Raw genomic sequence first — 17,896 nt, 5'->3', positions numbered from 1 at the left:
TAGTAATATCCTTACTTGGGCTCCATTTCATAATACCTACCACCATTGCCTTTAGGGAACAAACCTAAAATTGCATTTTATACATATCACCAGGATGCTTTTCAATTGCTTCCAGTCTCATTTTACATAACACTAAACAATTCTCATTATTATTTAGCACACATTTTACAGTGATACAATGTGAGATAAACAAGTAAAACTGAGTCTTCTAAGTTTCCAGTTGTATTTAAACTATAATTGAGTCTTATCAAAGAAGCCATGCCTGTGGAACTTTTAACCAGTGATTAAATTCTGTAAGGTTTAAAAAAACAAGGGCATCTTTTCTAAGGAAAGCTTATTATTTGATCTGTTGGAGTGAGGAACACATTAACACTTGGTGTTCAGGAAAGCCCTTGGTATTATATGTAAGGAGTTAGCATCAGGAATTTCTGGACAAATAAATATTCAACATGTATTTGATGGATTAGTAAATGGCTAAATATTCGTCCAGGCATTGAAACCATTTTTCAATTTATTTAGGACTTATTTGCCATCATTAGAGTGAACAATGGTGTTTCATTCACCTTTTAGTGGCATTGGGCATGTTAAAGCAGGGGTTGGCAGACCACAACCCTCAGATAAATATGGCCTAGCCTTGATTTTGGATGGTTCATAACCTAAAGATTATTTTGATCTTTAAAAATTTTTGAAATAAAAATAAATCAGAAGAAAGTCTTCTGTAAAATGTGGAAATTATATATAGTTTCAGTGTCCATGAAAAACATACTTAAAACAACATGACCACAGTCATTCACTTAAATTAGGTATTTTTTTGGTACTACAAAGGCTTAAAACATTTACTATCTGGCTCTTTACAGAGGACAAAAAAAAAGAATGTTTTCCCACCTCTGACTTATGGGATTGATGAAATGGTTTTCAAGAAGAAATCTGCTAGAGGATATTGGGACTACTTCATTCTAAGTGTGCCATTCTACCTGAGCAATTTGCTTACAGTCCTTATGATATTATCAAGTGCTGATGCACAGGAATAGAACAATAACACCTGTCATAATTGGCCACATTCCGAGAAAACTGAAGGTATAGTTGAAGCCAGATGTTTAAGGAATGAGAACGGAAATGAAACTGCAGAAGTCTTTATAAAAAAAAACTGGAGAAATGATATAAAAGCTGCATCACGTCTTTGGCAAGAAGCTCAAGCATAAGAACTATTTGTTTTTAATTCGGTGTGTAATTCCATGGAGGGATTTTTTTAACGGACACCTTCACAGAAAGTCAGTTCCCATAAAACAGTTTTCTACTCTAGAGCAAAAACTTTCACTCCCTTAAAATTTACATAATATCAAACAGTGAAAGAAACATTTACATTTTATTTTATCAACATTGAGCCATATAGAAATTTTTTACAATAATTATATTATGAAGTTGTACCATATTTACATCCAGATGAGGATGTAAGCCAGGGGTAGAGGAGGGTGATATCATAGCTTGAATCCAACAAAGAAAGTAGAGAGTTCAGTATCACAGTCATTTTTAGGGCTAAAAGCTTCCAATGCGGTTTGTGTTAAAATAATACAAATGGAAGTGAAGTTTAACTAATAGAGTTCATTTAACTAACGAAGACAATGCAACCAGATATTTCACTCCCTGAATGAGATTACATTTGGTGGTTAGCTAGTTAATTTGATTCATTGGGATTTGTAAATTGGATCATTCAGAGTCCAAAGTGAAATGGTGATTTAAATGCAGCCCAATGGCCTCTAGAGAAATAATCAATTCCTTAGAATTCATCTGAAGAATTAACTTTTATCCTAATTATTCACCTGGAGAATTAACTAGAATTTTGAAGCAGTTGACTGGGAAAAAAAATAAACCTGGGCCTTCCATTTAGACAAAACCTCCAGGGAAAACCTCTGGGAACATTTGAGCCCATTAACAACAAGCCTGAAGCCTATTTTCATGATAAAAAATGTATTCAATTATGTGGCTTGGTGGAGTTAAGCAGCTCTATTCACTTGTAACTCAGTATTTATGAAACTCTACTATGTATCAAACACTCATGAAGTCATTAAGTACACCAATGAAACATACAAACAGCAAAATAGGTTGTATGCCTTCCTAGAGTTTACATTATTTATTGCAGTGTGTTTTCATGTGGCGGTGCCTGCATATGTAATATGAATACATGCATGTATGGAGTTCATATTGGTCGCGGTGAGTATGTATATATGAACTTGTACATAAAGATGTCCAAAGTTGGTCTTGGATGTTCTCCTCAATCACTTTACACTGTGTTTACTTACTTACTTACTTTCTTACTTACTTTCCTCACTTATGAGTCAGGTTCTATCTCTGAAACTGAAGCATAGGAACACTGGCTAATTCCTTGGGAAGTCTATCTCTGCTTCTGGAGTACTGGACAACAGGGAGACACTCTGTCCATTCAACTTTCAGTTAAGTTCCGCAAATCCAAACTCTGCTGTCCATACTTGCTAGAAAGTGCTTTATCTACTGAGAAATCTTCGAACCTGGATAATGAAATACTTTTATAGCTTGGCGAGTTGGCACACATTTTTAATCACAACACTCAGGAAGCAGAGGCAGGTGGATATTTGTGACTTCGGTCAGCCCACTGTACATGGTGAAATAATTTCATTACTTTTTTATAATGGTGAAATAATTTAAAATATTATGAATAATATGTAATGATATATTGCTTTACAATACATCCTTTCATATTTTTATGAAATATAATGAAATAATTTTATTACTTTATTCTTATTATTTTTAATTATTTTAAACAGATAACTAAAAAACATAAAAATCAATCAATAAGGTACCCTGTTATATTTCAATAGCTCTATACATATACAATTACATAATTTATAAACCAGATTATATACTATATCTTCATACATTTCTCATTTCTTTATTGCTAAAAATATCAATAGCATTTTCCCTATTTTTTAAAAACATAAAATTGTTTTCCATAGTTACCCAATACTACAATGCCTTATTCCTATAGGAGTATGACTTAGTACTACTGATCAGCCTTTTTGCCTCCTCCTATTTTCCCTAATATCTACTCTTCATAAAACTTCTAGGACATCAATGTCATATTCTGAATATCACAAAGCCTTGTCTTTCATGGGTGGCTTATTTTATTTAACATAAAAATCTCTAGTTTCAACAATTGCTGTCACAAATGACAGGATTTCATCTTTTTTTAGCAAAATAGTAATCTGTTCAGCAACAGCTGATAGACACAGGTTGTTATAGCTCACATTTTTAAGAGGCAGACATAAACAGTAATTACCATAAAATAATTTCAGGCAGAGGCACATCTGTATAACAAAACAGAGTAGTTAGAAACAAACTTAAGATGAGTGATATTACTTTGGGTATTTTAGACACATCAGGGCTTCATAAGGTGAAAGCTGAATACATTAAAGAAGCTGGCATGGGAATATGTTTTAGGAGTATATCCATATATGTAAATTTTATTCACACACAAGACTATGCTGTCATACTCTCCATCCAAGCTCATGTGTTTTTTAATTAATACTTTGAAAACCCTAAGGATAACTATGTTGTCTATTTATTACTATCATTATTTTATTATAATCAATATTTAATATGCTATGAAGGTTAAGAGTTTTTTATAAAAATCATGTAATTTTAATCTCAGGTAGTGTGGGTACTATATTTCATAAGGACAAAGGTCAAAGGCTCAGGGAGACCACATAGTATATACAAAACCACCCAGAGAATAGTCTCATGAGCTTATGTCTCATGTCTTATGGAGACAGAACCTGGAAGCCAGGTTTTTCATTGTGAATATGCAAATTATATCCTACCTTAAGTCATATCTGTAAGTATAAGATTTTGTGTATTAATTGTTATCATGCACAGACAATATAAAAGCATTATTTGCTACTTTAATTTTCATCTGAGTATTCATATTGGCTTATGATCAAACTAGAGGAAATGACAAACTTTATACAGTTATACAAGATTACCTAAGTTTCATTTTGTTTCCTCTCTCTTTCTCCCTCTCCCTCTCCCTCTTCACCCCCACTTCTCTCTCTAAGATTTAAACCCAGGCAGATACTTAGCAAATACTTGACCATTTTGCCACATGCCCATCTCTTCTACTGGTTTATTTATGAAAAGGAGCTAATTCTTTGAACATAAAAATTGTCATCATATAAAATTTTAGTAGAGATTTGTTTCATTTTCACTAATGCTAACATCTCCATCTGCACTGGAGGGAGCTTGTTGGATAACCATTTACTTTATTTCCATAATAAAGTATTCTACATCATCTTATTTGTACAAAACGCACTGAGCTATGCTTGATAGGATTTTCATTTTTAGCTCACATATGTAAAGCATTTTCAATATTACACAACCTTTAGCTAACAAAGTCAGCAATTTATGCCAAGAAAACAGCTCGATTTACCTTACATTTGTCAAAGGTTTACCTATACCACTTGTTCAGTCTGTTTATTGTACATTTTCATCCAAGCCAAACTGACAAGCTATGGTACGTCCACTTATATTAATTTATAGAAATGTGTTGTCAATAGAAGCTTTCAACTTGTTTATATGTAATCTATAATACAAAGCATTCTTTATGAAATGATATTTGAAATGTTAGATATGTTTAACATTATATATGTGGCACACTTTCAATGAACTATTGAGCACAAAGTTCAAAATCACTAGTTTCATGATTTCAGAATTATAATTTGTTTACTTTTAAAATGGGTTAATATTAACTATTTTCAAGAATCATTTGCTCCCTTCCTCTTTATTTTATTGGCGATCTTTCTGTTTTGTCTAGGGTGACCTCAAACTTATGATCATCTTGAGGTAATATAAGAGGTAGAGAGAAAGGACAGACTTGTAAGGGTACCAGTATCACCATCAGTATAAAAGCAGTGATAAAGTATAATGTTTAGCATGTACTAAATTTAAAACTCAGTAAAAGAAAACTCAAAGTTTTCCAAAGGACTTAGATAATATAAAGTTCTTCATATTTTTTGTATGATTAAGACACAAGCAGAATAAATTCTCTCTCTCTCTCTCTCTCTCTCTCTCTCTCTCTCTCTCTCTCTCTCTCTCTCTCTCTCTCTCTCACACACACACAAACACACACACACACACACACACACACACAAACACACACAGAGAGAGAGAGAGAGAGAGAGGCATGCACGTACAACACATTTTCTTTTAAAAAAATAGATTTGGTCACTTCCCCTTGGTTGAAGGCACTGTAGGCAAACACAGAGGAAGGGGAAACGGAAACAGGCTACCAGGATGAGACATGATAGGCTGTGGTCATATGGTGGGGGAGGAGGTCCCCTTCTGTCTCAGGTCTAGGGGAGGGGATTAGAGCTGAAGAGGGACAGGGGATGGGGGAGCAGGAAGATACAAGCCAGGGGATAGCAATAGGGATGTAGTTTGAATTTAATTTGTAATTAATTAAAATAAAAACAAAGCAAAAATTAAATAGATGAATAAAGATAATTTGTCATATAAAAACACTAGGCGATATCTCAAGTTGTTTCTCAAGAATTTGCTCTTCTCTGTTTTCTTTTAGCAGTTGTGTTTAGTTTACTTGCCAATCTTGCTTGAGCATTAGTAAATTTTCAACACATTATTGTGGGCAAATTGTTAATGCTGGCGATTTACATGACCTTTTAGCAAATTAGTGCTCCAGGAATAAAAGAAACCCTTCTCCAGAGCTTTTTGGGAGCTGGACTGAAACTTCCCCATTACTTTTCAGCCTATTCAAATATGTGTCTCCTTTTGATACACATAAAAACTTATGTCCCTGAAATCCATTGAGAGTGTTATTTTCTGTAGCTTCTTTATGAAAATATTTTATCTTTACCATTTTTCAAATATAAAATTATATTGTGATAGTAAGTATGCATATCCAAGTTCATACCATATAATACTACTACCATGGTTGGGAATCAGCCATTGGTCTATTTCAAGCCAAAAAAAATCAGAGAAAATTAAAATTATCAGTTCACTGTATAATTGAAAACATCTCTGTGAGTACTGAAAACATGTGGAGCATATATATATGTGTAGTCAAAGTGCCCATACACATTAAATTAAATTAAATAATAAAATTTATTGGAAACATTTTGCTAAATCATTGTTGAAGCAAATAATTGCTTCAACAAATGTTAAATAATACTTATGTAATTATTTTAATTTTTATTAGAGAATATTTGCATTCTATTCTTTTATAATAATAAAATGTTTCCATTTGTCAAAACTAGTTTTTGTGGAAATGAAAAGAATTTTGTTCTTAAAGTAAAAAGGGGGAAAAAAATCACAATATCTCCTAACTTTCTGCTCTAAACTGGCCTGCTGTTTGTCTATTGAAACTAAACAGATTGCATTCTTTATGAACATCTACAAATCTGAAAAGACTTTGGTTGTAGTTGATAATTGTACTATTATAACATTTGGCATTCATTCTTATTTTACCCTTTCAATGTACAAATATGATGTTATTATTCCCATTGTGCTGATGGAGATTCTGAAACAGTGACGACATCTTTGGTTCTTGCCATTGATGATGAGATATAAACTTGTAAATCACAATGTTTTAATTTTTATTAAATCATTCTTAAAACCTACATTTCTGTCCAATTTTGTGCTCCATGTGTCTATTGATGGATGAATTATTAGATGTAAAGGCATACGCCTTTGCTAGGGCAATTATAGCCTTAGAAAAGAAGTGTTCATACATATACTAAATCTTATATGTTTTATTTTCAAACAAATAGTGGGCATAACTTTGTGAGAAGACATATTTAACAAAAATGTCTTGTATTATCCTCTTCTGGATTAAGTTTGCTGAGCTGTTGGAGCTAGCCAAGGTTCACCCACTTAATCTGGTTACAATGTTGACTGCCCATTAACTAGAATGTATTGATTTTTTTTCAAGTTGGAGAATACAGTGGCTCAGAATCTTTAGCCTCTGATTTAATGAACCTCAAATGATTATCAAACTAAAATGATTTCTCAGTTAATCAAATAATATCATTCAAGTGCAGACTATCACTCATCACTGAGGCATATCCAGGCCCCTAAATGAGAGAAAGTAGAAGTTATTTAGTCAAAATTTTGGTGGAAATGTATAAAAACATCATTTTGCCATTCAACCAACACTAATATTAGCAATGGTTAAGCTGACTCTTTCTTAATGATTACATTATAAATTATGTTTATTGTTATTTCAGCCTAAAGCATTAAGTGGTGATTACTATTAAAGTTAAACAGTAAGATATTTATCAGGCTCACTGTAAAAGTGCATAGACTATTTTAAAACAAAATTTATGCATTAATAAAATTTAGAAAAAATGTCGAAAAATCTTCACCAAAAGCAATCACTTTTGTAGTTAATCTTCCCGTTTGAGTACCAATCCCTATTTGCCTTAAATTCTTAACTTTTAAGACAATATGTTTATTCTCTAGTTTTTCTCACAGAGCAGATAAAGAGGGTGCAAGCTACTTTGGGGATAAGGCCATTGCAATGCAGAAAGCAAAAGCAATTTAATAAAGTGCACTTATGAAGCCTCTTTCTCAATTGCTCTGCTTAGCACCAGAGATGCTGAATGTTTTGGAACTCTGTCCAGGTGGTGCACACTTTTAACCATAGCACTTGAGAAACAGAGACAGGTGGATCTCTGTGAGTTGGAAACCACCCTAGTCTACAAAGCAAGTTCCAGAACAGCTCAGTTTATTCAGAAAAAAACAAAAACAAAAAAACAAAAGAAGAAAGAAAGAAAAAGAAAAGAAATTACATGCTGACTAGTAAGTTGATCTACATAATACCCAATAATACCAAATATGTACTTTAAAAATATCTGTTGTATTATTTTTACCTGCCAATCAGATATTTAGCAATGGTAACATCATTATACACATATGTATATATGTATATATATATAAATTAAAAATATGTAATGAAATTAATTACATATTGCATGATCTCAACCATTATTTGGGATTGGTTTAACCTTTTTTACAATCATTATTGGTCTTGTACTATCAACATTTATGTACCTGTTTCCTTCCTTTGGACTTAGTATAAATTTATCTTGATGGTAAGAAAGGATAATTCACATTAAATGTAGTGTTTTCTTGATATACAGTGGCTTTTTGTAAGTACAGTTATACTATTCCATAAATATCTAACTCATTCCAATTATATAAAGAATTTTGTGGAGAATTATTAAAGAAAGGATCTTAATAAAATTATTTCAATCTGCAGATCTGACTCTGGGCATGGTAGAGTAATTAAATTATTGCTGCTATATGTCATCTTTTGTATTATATGAGATTGATAATCACATTTAATTTGACTGTCCACTTTAGCATATTAAAGTTATTAAGGTGTTAATTTCTAAGTGCATAGTTTATATTGAAAGTAGACAGGGATATTTTCTCATTTTGATATATTGTGTTATTCTTTCTGAAAACTTTTTCTAGTCCACATTACTTATCAATTTACAGAAGATGATAATTATTTCTATATAAGTACAAATGTATGCAGAAATAAAATTTCAGAAATATTTTCTTATTGAATGCTTAGTTATACATGCATTCTAAGTTCAAAATTTTATAAATTCCTTTGTTAATACACATTAAATGAACATGGTCATTGTAGTTGAGTCTTCATGTCTTATGTTAGCACATGGCAAGAGTTCTAAATATTCATAGAAACCAGGTTCAGGCTTAGCATCACAGGTTTAAAAAAAAAGCCATCATTGTTTTTTCTATTATCTTTTTCCCCTACTCAAATAAATGACTTCTTTTAATCCTAACTACTAATGTGTGAAATTTGCTGGCACTATCCTGCTGCCAAATAGAGGGTAGGTGCTCAGTGTTGTCAACTATGGTAGGTTTTACCATTTCCAATGATTTCTGTCATGTTTGCCTTAATTTTTATCAAATTCCAGATCAATTAAAAATTTTAAATTTTCCAATGCCATTGAAAAGTTCTTTGTATGTTATTAGTGTTAAGAAAATTACATTTGTGAAAATGAAAATCCTGCTATCTCTAACTGACATTTGAACCACTGCATTTTAGTGAGGAATCAAGTTTTATGGAAGATGAGCATTTTACTCTTTTGCTTTATTTTTGCCTAAACCTCTATGTAACATTATAACTGAAACCTATTTGTGAAGAGCTTGATGTGTCAAATATATAGCAATAAAACGTTGAAGCAATTTTTATTTGGGGCATCTGAGTGGAAAACTTAGCTGTCAGTGTGCGGACAGGTTGAAAGCAAGTCTGTGATAAAGATAAGGCTCAGGAAATTCAGAGGTACCATGATACTGTTGAGCTTTGGATGAAGTAGGAAATAACCACAGATAACTCAAGAGGTAATAAAGTATCTTAGAAAACAGGGGAGATTGATAGCTTTGATATATACACTCCCAGGACTCTTCTGTTTGCCCCTGATATTAATTATTTACAATACTTTTAAAAATACTAAATTTTTCTGTTTGATTAGACAGATACTAATGAAGTATTTTGTTCGTTAGGAGAGACAGGCATATTATAGTAATTATAATAGAAAGTGATAGAGATAGATGTAGTTTGCACTGAGTTGTTTTGCATCTTGTGTGTGTGTGTGTATGTGCATATTTATGCATGCATGTTTACACACAAGTGTGCACATGTATCCAGAAGAAGAGGTCAGTATTACTTGTCTTTCTCAAATTGCTCCTCACCCTGTTTTTTGAGAAAGCATCTCTCACAGAACCTGGAACTTGCTAACTTTTCTAAACAGGCTGGCCAGCAACCCACCCACATACATACCTCTATCTTATCCTAGCTTTCTTAATGTTGAAAGAGCACATGTTTCTCTCAATGCTCTTGGCTATGAATAGATAAAAGGTTCTATAAGAACTGAGATGAGATGCACTGTACAACTAAAATCAATGTTACACATTAAACAACAATTTGTTGTACACATCCTATTTCTCAGGCACTAAGTAGAAACAATGGAGTGGTACACAATGAAAAAGTAACTTTAGTTTTCTGAAAGGTTATAGTCTGAAGAATGAGGAAAATAAAGCTCCCTGGTTGTAATCAATTTAATCATTGAGAAACTTTCATGCCTGGTGGTAGGGCCTTATCTTTTAAGTGATTTGTTTACATATATATATATGTACATTTGTATTTACTTGTGTGTATGAATGTTGTCAATATAGGGCAGGTAATACTAACTAGTTAAAAAAATTCACCAATCACAGTGAAATCTCATTGTGTAAACTGACAGCTGTGTGGGCAGTAGTAATCAAATTCTGTACTTTTCTTCTATGCCTTCCATTTTGGTACATAGCCTTTTCCAAGAGTGTACTGTTATATATCATTTTGAGGATTATATTTTATCTCCATAATAAAGTTTCTATCCTTCTTAAGATATTAAACAGCTTGGTTACCTTACTACCTATCATATGTCTGTTCAATATAATTTTCTATGCTTATAAATTATTAATTAATGGAGCACATTCAAAGTGAGCTGAATCACCAGTTTTCAAAATGTAGTCTATTTATTTTTTATTACCATTATAAAATACATAAAGTGGCATAATGTTAAAAAGAAATGAGGTTTGGGTCTTTCTCCGTCTCAGCTGAGGCAGCCATCTTGCTCTTGCCGCTTGCTGGTGTTGGAGGACCCTCCCCGCTGCAGATTTACCAACACCATAAATCAGGAAAATTAGCCAAACTTCAAGCTCAGGTCCGGATAAGGGGCAAGGGGACAGCTCGCAGGAAGAAGAAGGTGGTACATAGGACAGCCACTGCTGATGACAAAAAAACTTCAGAGTTCTCTAAAGAAACTGGCTGTGAACAATATAGTGGGTATTGAAGAAGTGAACATGATTAAAGATGATAGAATAATTATTCATTTCAACAATCCCAAAGTCTAAGCTTCCCTCTCCGCTAACACCTTTACAATTATTGGTCATGTAGAAGCCAAACCAATCACAGAAATGCTTCCTGGAATATTAAGCCAGCTTGGCACTGACAGTTTAAGGAGCCTTAGAAAGTTAGCTGAACAGTTCCCACAAAACATATTGGATAGTAAAGCACCCAAACCAGAAGACATTGATGAAGAGGATGATGACGTTCCAGATCTTGCAGAAAATTTTGATGAAGCATTGAAAAATGGAGCTAACTAAAATCCTCTGAGTTTTGGAAGCTGGCATGGACTAGATTTCACAATCAGCTGTGTTGTTCCAAAGTTTTACAGACACAGAGAACATCACCTGTTATTAGTTCAGTAATATAAATATTTTGTATATTAATAATGCTGTTTGTTCAGCATTTCTTGGTCATTTGATTTTGCATTTTGCACTTTTCCCAGGATCTATTCTCTTGGTCAAAATATCAAGTATTGGTGCAGTTTGAAGGTGGTTGTTTTTCAGGGGGTAATTTTTGGTGTATGTGTATATGTATGTATGTGGGTATGTGTGTGCACAGTGGACAGCAAATTGGATAACAATTATATCTATTCTATTCTTTCCCACAATAGAAATAAAGCAAATCTTTACAAAAAAAAGAAAAGAAAAGAAAAGAAGAGAAGTGAGGTTTCTTTACTTCGCAGGTCTGGAGTTTGAAGGTCATGTTTGCAAGATGAGGTTAGCTCTTCTGAGGGCTTCATGGTAGTATGTATCACGATGGCAAGAACTCAAAAAAAGAAAAACCCTGTGAGATCAGAGCAGCACAGAAGGTGAGCATGGAAGAGCTGCTTTTGTGTCTTCCCTCTGAACCCATCCTATTAGTGATGCAGTAGTATACCTTTCAGTACTATAAAAAGGTGGAGAATAATAAAAACATATGGCATTTAAAGATGTTTTTATTATTCTAAAGATTCTTTGACAACAAGACAGGGTAACTCCTGGAATTACCCAGCCTACCTCAAAGAAGATGATTAGCATCAAAGAACCCCCTTATGAAGATAGCTTCAAATGTGGCAAACAAGCCACTAGGCAAAATGTCCCCATTTCTGCCACAGACAGAATTCTGCCTAAAAATGGACAAGCTAGGATGCAGGCAGAGTCAATGGCTAAACTCTGCCAAGACAGGGTAAGCAAGTCCTCAATAGTTCCTGCCAAACAAATATGTCTGTCAGATACATTGGGCTAGAAGGCTGAAGATGATGCTCTAATGTTTTAGAGAGTTTTGGGTGACTGTTCAGGTAGCAAACTGTCTCTGTTGTCTTCTCATTAGGAAAGCTACTAACCTGCACTCCCTGCATACTCAGGTAATCAAGTTTATTCCTTCTGAAGTCTCTGATGGGTTTGAAGACCAGATAGTTTAGTTTTACAGTTAAGCTTAGTTGTTTAGGGGTTAAGATGTTTTTAGGTCTAGATAGATATTTTAAGTTGATAATGATGAGATATGATAGATATTGGTTTACATTCAGAATTTTAGACTCACCAAGATAGGAAAGATGTTTTCTATAAGGTTGCCAAATACAAATAGCCAAAACACTAAGAATGTAAGTTATATAATTCATGATTGTTTTGTGCCTCTTCCTGCTGTATGTAGTTTATTTTTATATGTGTGTAATAATATAAATATATACATTAAAAAGAAATATAATAAAAATTTAAAATGTGGAGAAATGTCTCAATACATGTATCTTTTTAGTCATCACACTGAAAATATTCCAAAGTAGAGAAAGGGAGAAGAGCTCAATGATCATGTAACCTTAGCTCCCTCCGTTTTTCAAATGCAAAAACTGACAAAATCATTCTCAACACTAACATCTGTCTCAGAGAATCTCCTCCAAAGAGGAACACTGTGTCATGTGCAAAGGGCATTGTTAGATTAAAAACTGTGACAGATAGCTGTGGTGTACGTTTATTTGTCTGAATTTCTAAGGCACAGCTGGGGACATTAAGTTAATTCCCCTCCCTCTCCCTCTTTTCCTTCCTCCTTCCCCCTCCCTGCTTGCTTCCTAGAATCCCTGTCCTCATCAGCTTATCTGTAAAACGATCACTTCAAATAGATAGCATAATTTAAAAGTGAAGTCAGACAAAACTACATAAAAACTCAAAACAAAATTACACATTTACTTATGGAGGTGCCTGTGGTCCAGACTCTTACTATACAGGATAAGTCCTTGACAGGCTTATTATTGGTATAGTTGTCTTTAGAATTTAATCAAGACACTAATTTTAAACTGAAACAAGTAGGAGGAAAGAAAGCACATCAACAAGCATAAATTTAATTCTAGAAGACTAAGCCTCTGGAGGCCTCAAAAGTGAGAAACAGGAAGCTCAGCCTCATGGAGTCAGATGCTCTCAATATATTTGGTAAATGTCTCATTTCAAAAGATAGCTAGAAAGAGGCTGGGCTCACGGGCCAGGGAAAAAGCATTTGGTTGCAACAAGTCTAACATATGCGTGATCATTTCTCATTTTAAGTGAAAAACCAGACTGGCACAGAGCTTAGCAATTTCAAAAGAGTTTAGCAGTCAGCATAGGAGAAAAAAAATGAAAGAACCTTAAGTATTTTGCTGTTAAAAGGAGCATCTACTGTTCGTGCCCGAATCTGGCCCATATTACATGAATATGTCATCTGTCATACATGTAATTCACACATTTTGGAAATGTGAGTTGGAATTCTGGAAAGATACATCTCGTAAAACAACCTAACCTTCTTTTGTTCGTTTACTACTTTTTTTCTCTTGATACAAATGAAAAGATGGCTCCAGTGATCTCAGTGGTAAGCTTCAGGTAAAACTTCTAGTTTCAACAATTTTCCTTGCTCTGGGTCTGACTGTATTTTCAATGATTAAATCCATAATCTTGAAGACAAGCATAATTCTTGTAGCTTACTTGTGAATTTGTAATTTTAATGACTTAGTTTATGCTGAACATGAATAATAAACTATCACCTATTAAACCGGAGTGCACCACAAGTGATTTACAGTGTGCTGCAAACCCAGGATTCATTATTACCCGGCATTTTACAAATTTACAGTAAAGTAGTGCAAACACACGTTTATTTTAATTAAGTAAATAGTCCAGATTTTTGTCTGGAAGGATTTTATGTAACAAATAATTCTCTACTAGCTACTAAGTACCTACTTTGTAAAAAGAACTCTTACCTTTTCTGACTTGAAGCAGCAAACCTGTTCATCCGTTTGAAAGACAATAAGGCATTCCTAAAAGCTTATCTACACACTGCGAACGGTCCTTTTCTGTTCCTGCCAACTTGCCCCATCTTTAAAGCAAGGTCGGTGGGAGGGCCTTTAACTCAAGGGAGAAAGAATGTAAAGTGCCCATGTTCCTTTTCCTTTTCTTAAATTGCCTTTGTAACGCAAGACATTTATTAGGTGAGCCCTGAAAGACCCTTGAGACTTACAAAATCACCCGTGGAGGGATAATAGGCTAACTTTAGGTCATGTTTGAGCCTCTCAGCTGCTAGTCATTCAGCAATATCCTCCCTTGGAATCTGGACCCACCAGCCTGTCTGTGCTCCCTTCAACCTGCTCTATTTTATTAACAACTTCGTTGGTAGATGATTAGATTAAAACTGAGGTGTAGGGGGGTATTGTTAATTCAAATTAGAATATTTTTCAAGTTGGTTTCTATTAGCTGAAGGAATTCAATTCCTCTACCCTGCGTACTAAGTGTTTGACTTTAATTTGTTCTTCAACCCCACTTCGCTCCTTTTATTGGTCAACTAATCTAGCCCACACTGACCTCTACACATGTGAATATCCATATTATTTAACATTATTTGTGTTTGGATATCTCATATGCAGGGGTATTGTTCTCTAATTATCTTACATAATAAATGTAATTTAAAATACAGGCAGGTCTGGGCCCTGGGGTCCTCCTCAAACTATGGCATCAGCCAAGGAAAATATAGGCAGTAAACTTCGAACCCCTACCCAGACTAGCCTATGGACAGGACATTCTCCACCGTTAAGTGGAGAAGGAGATCTGACTTTCACACAAACTCTGGTGCCCCATATTTGACCATGTCCCTTGGATGGGGACGCCTGGTGGCACTCAGAGGAAGGACAGCAGGTTACTAAGAAGAGACTTGATACCCTATGAGCATATACAGGGAGAGGAGGACCCCCTCAATCACAGACATAGGGGTGGGGAATAGGGGGGAAGCGGGAGGGAGGGAGGAATGGGAGGATACAAGGGATGGGATAACCATTGAGATGTAACAAGAAATTTAAAAAAAAAATTAAATAAATAAATAAATTATAAAATTATAGCCCAATACTTTTTTTTTTTTTCCTCAGAGACTCCCTTTGGTGTCCAGCCCCACTGCTTCCCAGGAAAATCAGAATTTACCTAGGAATCAGAGTCCTTGGCACTTTACACAGAGAGCATACGATACAAATTCTTGTCATTCACTTGACATAAATTAATGGCAACTTTTATGAAGGCCAAACCAGTAATATTAAAGCACATTAAGTTTAGAGCTTCTGTCTCTGCAAAATAATGTTCTGTTTTGAGAATATTTTCCTTACACAAAAGTAATGAAACAAGCAAATAGCTCAGTACATCTGTATTTGTTGACAGCTGTCATTTTATTATAAGATGAGATTTAGGAGAAACCTTATGTAACATGGGTTTTACTCTTCTGCTACCATACTTCATTACTAGTGGATTTCATTTCTGTAATTGAGCATCTACTTGCCACAGCCTAAAATTAAAAGGTCTCCTTCCTTTAATTAAGTATGCTTACCATATTCAGTTCCTTTATTTAGCTCCTTCACTTTGTGGAGTTGAAATTAGAGGTTCTTGTGAGGAGTTATAGAAAAATTGCAGTCTCAAATGAAGTTGTGTTTTTGAGAGTTCTAGATGAGTTTCAATCATCAGAGGCTCAAATATCAACATTTTTCTATCATTTTTGCCTTTTATAAGCTAGCCTTAATTAGCCTTATCATTTCATAATATCCTGAGCACATTTTCTATACATGACTGTAGCTTCATAAATCAGATCTCTTCTTCCTTCTCGTCCACCTTACTTTATGTACTATTAGTCAAGGTCAGCTCTGCAAGCATTCTTTAAAACCTAATACAGCCCCACATAGTTTATAAAAAGTCTTCCATATAATTTTCTTTTCTTCATTCTTTTTCTTTTTTCTTTAATTTTTTGATACTAGACTCTCAATTCTGGTTCAAGTTGAAAAATATTTACCTTCTCTATATCTTTTCCACATGATTTTCATGACAAAATGAGCAAAGACTGCATTCTATTATGAATACATCCTACACAGTGCCCAGCATAGTGCTAAGTTTATAAATAGGAGTTATTATATTTAATAAAAAAGTGATTTAATCTGCTGTAACTTTGATATTATTTGCTCAGTAAACATAGATGTATTGTCTACTTTTGAGTTAAGATACATGACATATGAGTTTTAATTTTTAAATGTATATTATATTTATCATAATTTATTCACATTACATCCTGATTGTTATCTCCTTGCTCTTATATTCCAGTTCTCACTCTCTCCCTCTTCTACCCTACTCCTCTCCCCTAGACCTCTGATATGGGGAGCCCTCCTACCCCACTGTCTGGCTACAGTCTACTAGGTCTCATCAAGATAGCCTGCATCCCCTTCCTCTGTGTGCCCACATGTCCATCTTGCCAATGGCCAGCGACGAAATCCTGGGCACCAGAGTTCATGTCACAGGTTCAGCAGCAGTACCCCTCCCCCTTCTACTAAAATAAAAAGTATATTATTCTGAGAAGAAAAAGTATGTGTTGGGTTACTTGCTTTTAGCTGTAGGAAAATCAGTAAACACATTTCTGATTTAATATGAAACCTATCTGTAAATGATTATTAGATTTCTAATCCTAAAATTCAGAAAATAAAATTGAACTTTCAACTGTAGTGTCTATTTTGGGAGTGCTGTATTAGACACATGCTTTCTGATGAGTTACTTGAAACCCAACAATACCTTTATTGCTGTTTCTAGCACAAGACAACTTCAAAAAAATAGTGGTTTTATGCCATGGGGATATGTTCAGGGACTTAAGAGTATTTTGGCAAAATCTGGGTCAGAAAGTTAATATGGAGAAGGATTAAAGATTTTGAAAGATGCGGGAAACTATTTGATGATTATAACACCTCAGGATTATAACTTGCATTTTCTAAATACTTTGCACAATTCTCAGATTTTACCATTAAAATCCCACTTACTGGTTTAAAATAAAAGTCTTCTAGAAGTAGCTCTTCCAGAAAAAGCATTTCATATTTTTCTTATTTCACATAGCTTTTAAAGTATAAAAATGAACAAATTTAATCTTAAGTTTATTCAAGAAAGAAAAAGCTCTTTATGGTGATTTTATTCATCAAAAATAAATAACACTTTTGCCTGTAGATAGATATTTCTGATATATCTACAGAAAAAGTAAGTATTTTTTAATGAAATCCTGAAACTCAAGTCAGCAAGCTAAAATGTTTTTCTAAAGGACCTTAAAATTCTTGTAATACCACAATTTATATGTTATTTTAAATTAATGCTCAAATATACTTCTCTTGAAAATTGTCATACGTACTGCTGTGATGATGGCAACCCTTTATGTGTGCCTTCTTTAATGCATGTGATTTATTGTCCTAGTAATGGGGTATTGAAGCTTTCACACACTCCCATTTATGAAAACTCTCCTGCATATCTGTAGTAACTGGCAGAATGTAGGAAGTTAGTTTGTAAGTATGAACTATGAAATTCTAGATATTCCAATCCTGTTTTGTTTGCTAAAATAGAAGCATCCTTGTACTTTGAAAAGTTCTACACTAAGCTCAGGAAAATGGAATGTCTGCTATGTGAGCCTCTGAAAATCCATTTATTCATTTATTAAATC

General features: G+C 33.9%; 1 protein-coding gene and 1 pseudogene across 3 annotated transcripts in view; both read left to right on the top strand.

Moving 5' to 3' along the window:
* Positions 1-17,896, top strand: part of Tenm1 (teneurin transmembrane protein 1) — an 873,613-nt gene that overhangs the window by 218,003 nt on the left and 637,714 nt on the right. The gene's annotated exons all lie outside the window — the stretch shown is intronic.
* LOC127184951 (transcription factor BTF3 homolog 4-like) lies at positions 10,663-11,521 on the top strand (annotated as a pseudogene).

This window comes from Acomys russatus, chromosome X (assembly GCF_903995435.1).
Source record: "Acomys russatus chromosome X, mAcoRus1.1, whole genome shotgun sequence".
Taxonomy (NCBI): domain Eukaryota; kingdom Metazoa; phylum Chordata; class Mammalia; order Rodentia; family Muridae; genus Acomys; species Acomys russatus.
Note: the sequence above shows the minus strand (reverse complement) of the source record. Positions and strands in the feature narration are given on the sequence as shown.